Source organism: Anastrepha obliqua, chromosome 6 (assembly GCF_027943255.1).
Source record: "Anastrepha obliqua isolate idAnaObli1 chromosome 6, idAnaObli1_1.0, whole genome shotgun sequence".
Classification (NCBI taxonomy): Eukaryota; Metazoa; Arthropoda; class Insecta; order Diptera; family Tephritidae; genus Anastrepha; species Anastrepha obliqua.
This window is the reverse complement of record NC_072897.1, coordinates 59,720,419-59,732,915: the sequence shown is the minus strand read 5'-3', so window position 1 is coordinate 59,732,915 and position 12,497 is coordinate 59,720,419. Positions and strand designations below refer to the sequence as shown.

At 33.9% G+C, this 12,497-nt stretch overlaps 1 protein-coding gene across 1 annotated transcript in view; it reads right to left on the bottom strand.

Annotated features, from left to right (window-relative positions):
• LOC129249818 (uncharacterized) overlaps window positions 1-12,497 on the bottom strand; it is a 30,576-nt gene that overhangs the window by 5,970 nt on the left and 12,109 nt on the right. Inside the window, exons 3-4 of the mRNA XM_054889479.1 lie at window positions 8,249-9,709; window positions 6,866-6,925 (exon numbers count right to left, since the gene is read on the bottom strand). The gene's annotated coding sequence lies outside the window, so the exon portion shown is untranslated. The remainder of the gene's footprint in view (window positions 1-6,865; window positions 6,926-8,248; window positions 9,710-12,497) is intronic.

Here is a 12,497-nt window from a genome sequence, read left to right as displayed (position 1 = left end):
ATTTTTGTCAAGTCGAGTGCCCGCGGCATCGTACATATGTATGCAAAAATATATGTATGTAAATATGTCGTTCTAAATGCTCGACAGCCGCAGCTGCTGTGCGTCAAGTGCGCGCATGAGCATACAGTAAGTTGCAGAAGAAAACAAGTAGCTTAAAAAAAAGGTCTGATTCGGACATTTTAATACTAAGATAAAATTTGGAAACAATTATTTTATGTTAACTGATAGTAGGCAAATAGTTAATTAGTAGATTACTTTACGTATGTAGTTTTTCAATTGATAAAAAGTGCACAAAACATATGCATATATCTGCAGTTAGAAACTTACTAAATAAATAAATAAATAAATAAATCAGAGCATTTGAAGATGCCTGTAACATTTCAAGCTTACTGTACATACAATGCTGTGCCAATGAATGTGCGCTGCGCCATGAGTGCGCGCTGGATTTCTTGCGAAGTTTTACCGTTTTATCTTGAGCTGTGGCTGGTGAGCACACATACACACAGCATATACATATGCGCAAATGTATATAAATTCACAAATTTACATTTGCATATGCCATCTTCCTGTGCGCCTGGTAATGAAGCGTTTGCTATAGAGGATTTTGATTCAACAAAGTTTTACAGACACCAGACAGACAGACATAACATATGTACATAATTTGGATGATTTGGAGAAATTCAAATATATACATAGGTCATATTAAAAAGCTACCTAACATTCTTTGCTTCTAATCACCAACAAATTCTTATCGACTGCTGCTAAATTTACATAATTCAGCCCCTCACTGTTAATTTTTGTTGAAAAATCTGTCTATGGTGAATTGTCTTCGCGAGACGAGTACCCCTCGAAAATGAACACTTTCCAGTCATTAAGACTTCTCTATTCATTAACGTTCTCTGCAGCTCACTCGTAAGAACTGAGGCGAATTCAAACGACCGTGTGTTTGCACAACTTTTGTTGGTAGTTTTGCACGCAATTTCCCTGCTCTCAGAGTTTCAGAGCGTTGCGAAAATTTGTTGAAAACTCTTTGTTCCAATTAATTTCATTTTGTTTTCCTGTCCCAGCGAACTTATTTTTAGAGCTGTCATCACCTCTAATTATAGGCGAACTCTTTCAAGGTGGTGCCCCTGCAGCAGCTCTACATTCTAATCACAAAATTGCAAAAAACAAAAAAATGTTGTTGTTTCTCAAGCCACCACCTTGTATAGATTCGACTTACCGGTTTATATGCGCTTGATAACAATTCACATGCATCAAAACTTTGAAGAAAATAAATATGTCGAGCTGAACGATGAACCGCACTTCAACACTCTCTCTAACAAAAATTTATAGCAACCGCCTTAGCCCAGTGGCTTATGTATGACTACTATTTGGTAGAGCCTGGATTCGAGACCCATGGTTGGCATGAAACACTACGTGATAGATGTTTTCTAATAGCTCTAGGCAGGCAAGGGCAAACCAATGTATAACTGGTATGAAAAAGCTCCTCATCTCCAATTCATCTGCAGTTCGCAGGCGGAATGAAACATAAGTTACCACTAAAAGATCCATATCGTTCAAAGCCAAATAGTAAAGGCAGTGTCTAAATCTTACAACGATTACGAATTAACAACAGTAAAAAGAATTAATTTTTAACATACGTTTTGCGCATTTTATTTAATTGAAAAAAAAAACCCAAAAAGTCTTTAATGAATGCTCGTATCTCAATTTTTGATGGTTGGAAAATATTATAAAAAATCCTCTTTATGGCTCTCACGAAAATTAGATTTTCGAAGCATATTAGCTCTTTTTACGTTTTTTTAAATTAATAATTATAAAGTAATTACTCTAAACATAAACTTATCTCAAGTTACTTAAATATATAAATATGTTTACTCAGTATGTCAAATAAATGAGAGCACGTAATTTTGCGTATTTTTTTTCTTTTCAGTTTCATAAATACTTCCATTAAAAAGTAATAAAAAGTAAATTATTCTTTCTATAACTCGATCCAAACTCTTTATCTAGTCTCTTGTTCTCCCTCTAGTAAACACTACTTTTCAAATATACACATTTAATATAAAAATACCGTTCATAATTATCCTAGACATTATAACTTTACAGCGTACTGCATATTCAGTTTTTAAAGATGTCATATACAAATTTGTGAAGGTTTCTTGAATTCCAAAGCAATTAATCATATGATTGTATGATTCTCTCACCACACTTAATTCACGTAACTGACGTAATCTAAGAATCCAAAATCAGGAGTTTAATATATTTTTAAAGGGTGGGGTAATTATTTACACATGTTTCCCGATTCGCAGGTTGCTCTTAAGTTTTTAAGTTACGTATCTAGAATGTAAGTCTAGTCTTTTTTATTTTTATTTTTTTATGAACATAAGATTTTATTTGCTTATTTTATGAACATAGGATTGAAATCAGCTGCTCTTACTGACGAACAGAAATGCATCAAGTTAAAACTGGCAATTTTCTCTTCTTAACTTAACTTATCGACTAGTCGATTTGTAACCGTCCGCATGATGTCCAAATGTCTACATACAACTTTTACCAATGGAGTTTATATGATTTATCATAATTATAATAATAGTTCATAAGAATGGATTAACCGAAAATTAGCGTCATGCAGAATATTCGAAATGAGACTAATTGTAGTCGACTAATGCCGTATTAGCATTAATCGCTAACCGTTTGTAAGAGTTGTTAGAAATTACAAAACAACACACCAAAACTATGTCGAATGTACTTAAATACATATGTATGTATTTTAACAATATTTGCAATAGGGGTGAACGTAACCGAAGTTCGAGCTAATCGAATGCAAAGATCCTTGAAATAAAATTTAAATTGTTTTCGTTTTCGATATTTTTCGTTATTATTTCGGTCCACTTTTTTAAAGCTCAACTCATATCAGGATTCCCGAAGATTTTATTAAAACCTTGTGTTGCCACCCCGGATCATCGGCGTACATTTTGTTGAATAACTTTATTCCTACGAGAGATAGGCCAACTTCCTCATGGATTCCCAAGATTTGGCTTATTTTGTATCGAACATATTTTGAAAAATTTTTTGATTTAAAAATTTTTGCATTTGAAAAAAAGTAAATGTATAAGCCACCTCGGTATTCGGGTACCAGAAAAGACGAGATTCATGCATTATGTCATGAAAATATCTTTATTTATATGAATAAAAAGTAAATAAGTATTATTAGTAATTAATTATATTTTATATTATTTTTAAATTGTTTATTGAATAAATATACTGTATATAATAATAATTATTACATTTTGCAATATGATTGTTACGAAAAAAAAACATCGACATTGTACTATTTGTACAGTCAGTAATACGTGAAAAATTAATAGAAGTAAAGAATAAAAGTAATAAATAGAGAAATACATATAAATAATTAAATCTTAATGATTAATTTTTAGCGTAATTTAAAATTACTGATCGCAATGCAAACATTTATTGATCATTACTGAGTGCTCATCACAAATGGGCTTCTCGCACTCGGCACAACACTTCCTTGTCTTTCTTCGCTTACGAATAGGCTGCTTGTTGCAAATGTATCATGACCCAACTATATCTTTTCTGCCAGTGACGTCTCGACATTGATTGTCAGCAGGTACTACCATCGCTATTGGTTTTTTCAAGTAACTTTCGTTACGTGATTTCGCATAACCTGCTGGTTGGAAGCTCGCTCTTGAATCACCAGCATAGCTAACTGTTCTGAAAGCTGGCGCAAAAAGAATCTGCGCCGATTGCTTTTGTTGGAAAGCATATTATTATCTTCATAATAAATGACGTAAGCAGCAACACAAGCAATATCCAACTCATTGTAAAATAAAGCTAGCGACTACGCCGTTGCGTAGAGTACCTCATGCACATTTGATACATAGAATCAACGCCGGCTTTGGTTTTATTCTAAAACAGAATCATTTCTGGTTTTTGATGTGCTAAATCAGAGGTCATAGCATCGTACTAAGAAGGATCACGGTTTTGTGTCTCTTTGGTATGAAATAACACATGGTAACTTGTTCATGAAAGCCAAAAAGAGTTGATAAAAGTTCTGTAGAATTCGACGGTTTCATTTCTGGAGGAATGTACGTTTTTCTTTTTTCAAATTACCAACGATAGTAAGGTTCCTAGAAAGAAGACTTTTAGCCAGCGGTAACGTTGTAAAAAATCTCTCCATGCTAATGTTTCGGCCAGATCCTTTGTAAGCGACGACAAGTATTACCTTGCTTGCCTGCATAGAGAATCCATTTAAGCGGATAAGCATTACCTGCATCGCACACTCAAAATACTTTGAGACCGTACTAAGCAGGCTTTGATGGCATTTATTGGGTAAACTTCGATCTTCCTAGATAAGGAAGAATCTGTTCATCAATAGTCAAGTGTTCCGTTGTTCTATACACGTTGCTAGGTTTGCATTCAGCATATTCCATACATCAGTTATTTGTGCAGTTTTGTCTGTGGCTGCTCGTATACGGCGTGTAATATGATCATCAAAACGTAAAAACCGTAAAAGGGATTGAAATCTTCTTCGTCCCATCGTTGCACGGTATAAAGGGAACGCGCTTTTCTTCCACATTTCATCTACGTGGTCTGTGTTTGAGTTATTTGCACTCGCAATTAACAAAATTCCAAAAAAAGAATACATTTCTGTTACCGTAACTTTCTTCCATATGCGCGGCTCCTTTTGAGGATTTTTGTTATTATAATCTTCATACATAGCTTCTGCTTTTTATAATTTTTTTAAATGTATCGGCAATTGTTAACATTTTTGTATTCCTATGTATGTGGCCCAGCCCGTTGTCTTACGATATTGCTCGCAGGAGTTAGACCATTTGGTTGCGGAGTTTTATTCCAAACCGTTTTGACTTTAGCCACAAATGTTGTACTGGTGCTGTCTGAAACACATAAAAAATTCATGTAAATATTTTCTTCTTTTACATATTTTCGCCTATATATTTACTATACTTCTTGAAATACACACTGTAAAAGAGAGACTATCTAAGTAATGGTCGGGTAAGTATAATATTGTAGGCATAGAGTGTATTTCTGCTATTTTGTATAGTCAAAAATACTGACTCTCTCGTCAGTTAGGATTTGGCTGCAGTGCAGTATAGTAGCGGTGTGATCATAAGTAAATTTGCCTGTAATACAGTGCTGTCCATTCCATACATCAATTGATCACACGTATTCTTACTCTCCATCGTTCAGTCGTTAGCAAACCAGCAACGAATAAACACCGAGTTTGTCCGCGACGCTTAGTGTATGCAATACAATGCCCTGTGAGAACTTTTTTATGCTAGAAAATGCCTTTGGCGACTTGCAATGCCTTTTATGTTACAAGTCGTTCCAAGGAAGCTATAGATGTAATATCAAAAGGCATTTCGATTCCTCCCACAAAAATTTTCTACTCCAATCCAATATTTATTTATTTTGGTTTAAATTTCCCACTGGGCTGCTCCCATTCTCTCGTTCTTACTTATACACTCACATTTTTCATTTTGGACAGCACTGCTGTAATATATTGTAACATAGGCACAGACGAGCCCCGCCAATGTGCATACACCGATTCTACCTGACGAGAGAGAGAGTTTTTACCTGCTGCAAAACGAAGAGACACATTGTGCTCTAGCGTTATAGTACTATGAGGAATATTTCGGTATACACAATAATAGAAAACAGAAATTACCTGTGGATACGGCTGCTTCATCCTCGCTCCCCTCCCCAGCGTCAACTTCTCTTTCGGTGTCATCGTCGTCGCCTTCTTCTTCTTCTTCTTGCTGTTGATCTTCGTCGACATTTGCACTTTCTTCATTTTCAAATTTTTCATTATCTGACGCTTCAGCATCACGAGAATTATGCGTTCTATTGCCGCTTGGAAACCACTCGTCGTCTTCACTGTCCGAAGGATCCAAACTATCGTCATTGTCCTCGCCTAGTAGCTGATTCAAATACGCATCTTTTTCAGCTTCATTCAATCTTAATAAAAAATAAATGTATTATAAATATTTTTGATATCCTATTTACTTATATTCTTAACATTACCTCAAAAAATCCGATCTTGATAACTCCTCCATGGTTTTGCACTTATTGCAATTTTATTTGTTATTTTAGATAAAAAAAAAACTTCAAAAAGTATACACAAATTTCAGAAAATACGTCACGCAATATAAAGTTACACAATCACATAAAATATTAACACACGCGTTCTCACGTACGCTTAAGTATCTAAACTGTCTTAGTAATGACTGCGCACCGCTTGCTTCTTCGACGATGAAAACTGAACTATACTGCTTTTCAAAATGTTTAATGGTTAATAATGTTTAACCATATTGGTTTCAAAAGTGTTCTCGGACATACCTTAGGTAATACCTTGGCTAAATTGTGCCGGTCAGCGTCAAGCCAGACAATTTCTTAGTCCCAACAAAGGAATATCAGACAAGCTACTCTCACTAAACAGAGTAGATCTGCGTCTTCTAACAGGATACCTCACAGGTCACTGCAGCCTGAGGTATCATTTAAATAACATTGGTCTATCAGAGACCAATGTCTGCCGCTTTTGCGAAATGGATATAGAAAGCTCAGAACATGTGCTTTGTGAATGTCCTGCGCTGGGCAGACAAAGACTTCACCACCTTGGTGGTATCGTAGTATCTCCATGTAATCTTTGGAACAACAAACCCACAATAGTGCTAAAATTTATAAAAAGCCTTAAACTCTAGGGTTACAAAATAGGTCTTGCACAATAGATCAACTCTGGTCGCAGTGCGTAATGGCCTTCTAATAATAATAAATAATAATACCTTAGGTATAAAAGATTAGGAAAACCGATCTTTTCGCTTACCTTTCAACTTCAATCCACTCAGCCCTCACAAAAACGCGAAATTTAGGGTGCAGCTGATACCTGATATAGAGTACGAAAGTTGCTTACAACATAAATAAATAAATATTTCGGGATATAGAGGACTTTTACCCAAAAAATTGTCGTCGGGGTACGCGGGAGGCAGAGTATGTAGATTTTTGGGTGGCAACTCAAGGGTTAAAAGTTGCAGATGTTTATATTTTAATAAAAAGTAAAGGCATCATCACACATCCGATAAAAGAACGCCTCTTAATTGATGATGCAATTTACAATAACATTTGTGGCTTGTTTCAGCTAAATTTCGTTCTTTGGGTTAAGAATTGTTTCTCGAATTAAAAAATCCAATGCATCTAATTGTATGATCTTGATCAGCAATTCATATCGCGCAGCGTGAGATGACGAAATTTTAGGCCGCAAAACTTTAACCATTTCGGTTATATGTATGTAGATTTTCCCAATATTCGTGCGTTGAACGTCCGTGTATTCACTATGACCCCTACAAGACAGTGCTATGTACTTTCGGCGAAAATTCCAACACATTTACAATTATTTTATTAGTCTCTAATACATGCGCATTACCAGAATGGCATATACAACATTTTTTAATAGGGAAATCAAATATTTCATTTGATATTCCTTTCCTCTTGTCGGTGTGAATTCTATCTCTCTGTTCCCAATAGCAATTTCATATAGGCATATAGGAAACACCGAATTGATATTTAAGAGTTTTCTAATGAATACAAAAATGTATTGATTTTATATATTTCTAAATAAAACATTTTATGATTACGAAAATGAGGAGTTTTTGTCATCAGTGCTTATAACTTTTCAACGAAAATGTGGAGTTTTTATCACTTTTTGATAACAAAAATAAAAATGAGAAGTATGATTATTAGTGCGGAGAAGTTTGTGATGGCGACAATGAGGAGTTTAGTTGTCAGCAGTTGCCTTGCCTTTAGAGCATAGTAAATATATTTTTCAGTTATAAGAAATTGCTATTGGTAAAAGAGAGTTAAAACATCACACAGACAAGGGGAAACTATCAGAACTTTTCCATGGCTAGAACGAAAATGTGTAGTCTAATGAGGATAGTGATGATGATAATATGAGTGCTTATATGATAGTCAGCTGTCTTGTAGGGACTAAAACTCATGCATATGCACACACGACAGCCGTCAAAGAACAAAGCTGTATAACTGACATAAAATTACGCTAATCTCAAAATTGGCGTTTTTAATAGTTATCTTTTATGTATGCTTTTTAGAAAAAACACTGAAATTAGTGAAAAGTCAATTTGAAATAGCCGATCACTCGCATGCTTCCTTAAAATCCTTCATATTCACACACATTTCACTTTTTACCTACCTTAACGTCCGTGAGTTGAAACAAATCCCGGTTTTTCCATAAATTATCGAATCGTAATTTTCGCTTTCCAAATCCTTGTTCGAAAGGATCTGGTCTCTCCGTGCCTCTTTGAATGTTATTATTACTAATGCAGTTTTTATGAGTTCATACAGAATATTGAAATACAGAGTATTTGTTTTTATTAATTTAGTGTTTGATTGTAGGTTTCACAAGTGTTTTCGAAATAGTTTAAAAGTATTTGCAATTGAAATTTGAAATCTCAATATGTTTCAGATAATTTTAATATTGATAAACTTGCTTTAAATTCTGTTATTTATTCTGATTTAGTAATTTTTGCACCCACATTTAAGCAATCGTTTTTGATTTGCTATCAGCAATCAATTTAAACTTGAAAGCTTGATTGGAAATTCAAAATTTAAAATTTATTTGTATTTGGTATACATTTCATTAGACCTGTACTCCGTAGGGATATTTGCTTCAACTTTGCTTTTATTTATTTTGCGTTATGTTTTTGTTTTTATTTTTATTGCAGTGCATATCATTTTAATATTTTATAGGAATTTTTTTTATTTTGTTTAAAATATTTTTATCTTCTTTTAGTTTTTCATCGGAACTCCGTTGCACTGGCACTTTGCTGTTATTCACATAATATTTTCATCTAATATTTATGTTTATTTAATTTGGTTTATATATTGGATAACTAGTCAACTAAGCGCAAATATGCAAAATATTTGACAATACGGACATCTACATAAAAGTTATTTGACGGCTAACGACAACGACGCCTAAAAATCACTAATAACAAAGAACGCTTAAGCCTAAAATATATGCTTGTGTTTTCGTTTTAATTTTTTGTCTGGTTTTATTTACGAAAAATTCGTGATCACTTTTCTGAATTCGTTGATTTAAGATTTACTTGGAGCAATACTTCTGTATTCCTTAACTTTAACTTGATTTAATTGTATCTAATGTTAGTTAGAATTGCTCACTTTGCTCTTTGGTTTGGGTATTTGACAACACTTTATATTTGAAGGCAATTTTTGTTTTATCATATTTGCGCATATGTGTTTTTGTCCTAACCATTTGTATTATTATAACATAACGAATTTGTCCTTATACTGCTCGTGTAGGTAAATTTATAACTTTTTGTGAATTTTTAGTTGTTTAATTTGATCTCAAAACTTAAGTTTCCTTGTTTTCATGTTTAAAAATAAAATAGTCGGAGTAGGCTTCTTTTCCGCGTCATGTTCTGCTAACAATTTTTCGGCTGAACTTTATTTGTCTTGCAACTATTTTTTATTATTATTACCAGTATTTTTATATTAATATTATTATTTTGTTTTTATGTTGACTGTTAAAAGTGCTTACTATGTTTATATTAGTGTTTCATTACATTAAGAAAAGGTACATATGAATCACATTTTTATTGTAATTTTCTGTAGTTCACTTGCTGGCACGCGTCTGGAAAATACAAAATATTCAGGTTTTAAAAAATTGTCAAAAAAAAACTTTTTTCGAAGTCGTCTATGCTAATATAAGGAATAAAATATGCAATAATTAGTTTTTACTAACTTGAACCCAGAGAGTATATACCTGTATGTAGTGCTTTAGGTGTGACCAAGTTAATTTATTTGGGACGGGTATAACTTTGTCAATGTACAATGCATTATTACAATACATTTTTAAGTTGAACTTAAGTCTTACTTAGAACTTAGCATTTCATAAATCTTAGAGTTTTAAATTTTAGAGTTCTTTTCTATCTTTGAGGAGGTGGTTTGTGTGAAGCTTGATTGAAATCGATGCAGCCGTTCCTGACATTTTATGTGAGTAATGGTTTCCTCTCATACGAAATGCCTGTAATATACTGTTTTTTGAAATAATTTTCAATATTTCGCTATTACATTTAATTAGTAATATATTGTACTGAAAGAATGCCACGTGCAAGGCGAGCAAACATTCTATATACATAAAAATTCTATATACATAAAAATAAGTTACATTCCCTTGGTAATATTATAACTCAAGAGCCGCCGAACCGATCAACACAAGAATTTTAGAGTTGTTTTCTATCTTTGAGGAGGTGGTTTGTGTGAAACTTGATTGAAATCGGTGCAGCCGTTCCCGACATTTTATGTGAGTAATGGTTTCCTCTCATACGAAATGCCTGTAATATACTGTTTTTTGAAATAATTTTCAATATTTCACTATTACATTTAATTAGTAATATATTGTACTGAAAGAATGCCACGTGCAAGACGAGCAAACATTCTATATACATAAAAATTCTATATACATAAAAATAAGTTACATTCCCTTGGTAATATTATAACTCAAGAGCCGCCGAACCGATTCACACAAGAATTTTAGAGTTCTTTTCTATCTTTGAGGAGGTGGTTTGTGTGAAGCTTGATTGAAATCGGTGCAGCCGTTCCTGACATTTTATGTGAGTAATGGTTTCCTCTCATACGAAATGCCTGTAATATACTGTTTTTTGAAATAATTTTCAATATTGTGCTAATACATTTAATTAGTAATATATTGTACTGAAAGAATGCCACGTGCAAGACGAGCAAACATTCTATATACATAAAAAGAAGTTACATTTCCTTGGTAATATTATAACTCAAGAGCCGCCGAACCGATTAACACAAGAATTTTAGAGTTATTTTCTATCTTTGAGGAGGTGGTTTGTGTGAAGCTTGATTGAAATCGGTGCAGCCGTTCCTAACATTTTATGTGAGTATTGGTTGGTTGGTTGGATTGGAGCAAACATTGGCAGACGCTCACTTCAATCAAATGCTACAGCATTAAATCGAAGATCACAAAGTGAAGAAGATCGTGTTCGACGAAATGAAGTGGAAACACAACGACACAAACGGAGAAATCAGTCGGTTAATAGTGAAGCACCAAGAAACCGTTGTGGGCGTACGTCCGTTTTTAATATACATCAAATGGAACGTGCGGCTTTCAATTACGATGCCACCATTGATTACAGCATGCATGCATACATTGGCCAAATGAATGTAGAATGTATACATTGCAAAGCAATTAAATTCAGAAACGAAACGCCTGGTGTGTTCTGTGCTGGTGGGAAAGTCAAATTGCTAGAACTTCCGCCAGAACCTTTGCATTCATTGGTTTTTGGCAATTCACCAACGTCGAAGCATTTCCTCTTAAACATTAAAAAATACAATTAATGCTTTCAAATGAAATCTTTTGGAGCTACAAATATTATAAGAAATGGATTTATGCCGACGTTTAAGGTTATTACTTCGTTTGATGTGTTCGATGTTTTTAAATATTCAGATCCGTTATCTACATATATTTCTCGAACTTTACAGATTCAAGGTCAAATATACCATAGATCTGGGCCTTTACTACCATTCCCAGATGGTGACCATCAATTTTTGCAAATATATTTTATTGGTGATGAGAATCGTGAATTAGATCAGCGCTGTGCAATTTCGACGAATACGAGAAGATCAATCGTGAATGAATTGCAAACAATGTTCCGTCAACACAATGAATTGGTGAAATTGTTCAAAGTGGCACTCGATCTGATGCCCACCCATGGCCACAAAATCATAATAAAAGCCGATAAAACACCAAGTGGGGAGCACGCCAGACGATTTAATGTACCAACGATTGATGAAGTAGCCATTGTTGTGGTTGGTGAACAGTTTCGGCCACGAAATATTGTTTTGTATCGTAGAAATGAGCAATTACAACGTATTTCAGAACTCCATCGCTGTTATGATGCATTGCAATACCCCATTTTGTTTTGGAGAGGGGACGATGGCTATCATATCAACATACCAATGATAAATCCAACAACTGGTACATACACATTTTATTTTTGTTTAAATATGATTTTTAAATAATTTTCATACGCTAATTAATTTTTGCATTACAGGTCAAAAATCAACGAAAGCCGTCAGTGCGATGAATTTTTATTCGTATCGATTGATGATTCGAGGATTCAAGAAAACAATTTTATTTTGCGATGCAATCAACTTTCGCATCAATATATCGTCGATATGTACGCCAAAATTGAAAGTGAGAGATTCAATTTCATCCGTCACAATCAAGCCCGATTGAGATCAGAGGAATACATACATTTGCGTGACGCAATAATCAAGGATAAAAATGTGAATGATATCGGCCGTTTAACAATTTTACCATCATCATATGTTGGTAGCCCACGTCATATGCATGAATATACGCAAGATGCGATGACATATGTACGAAA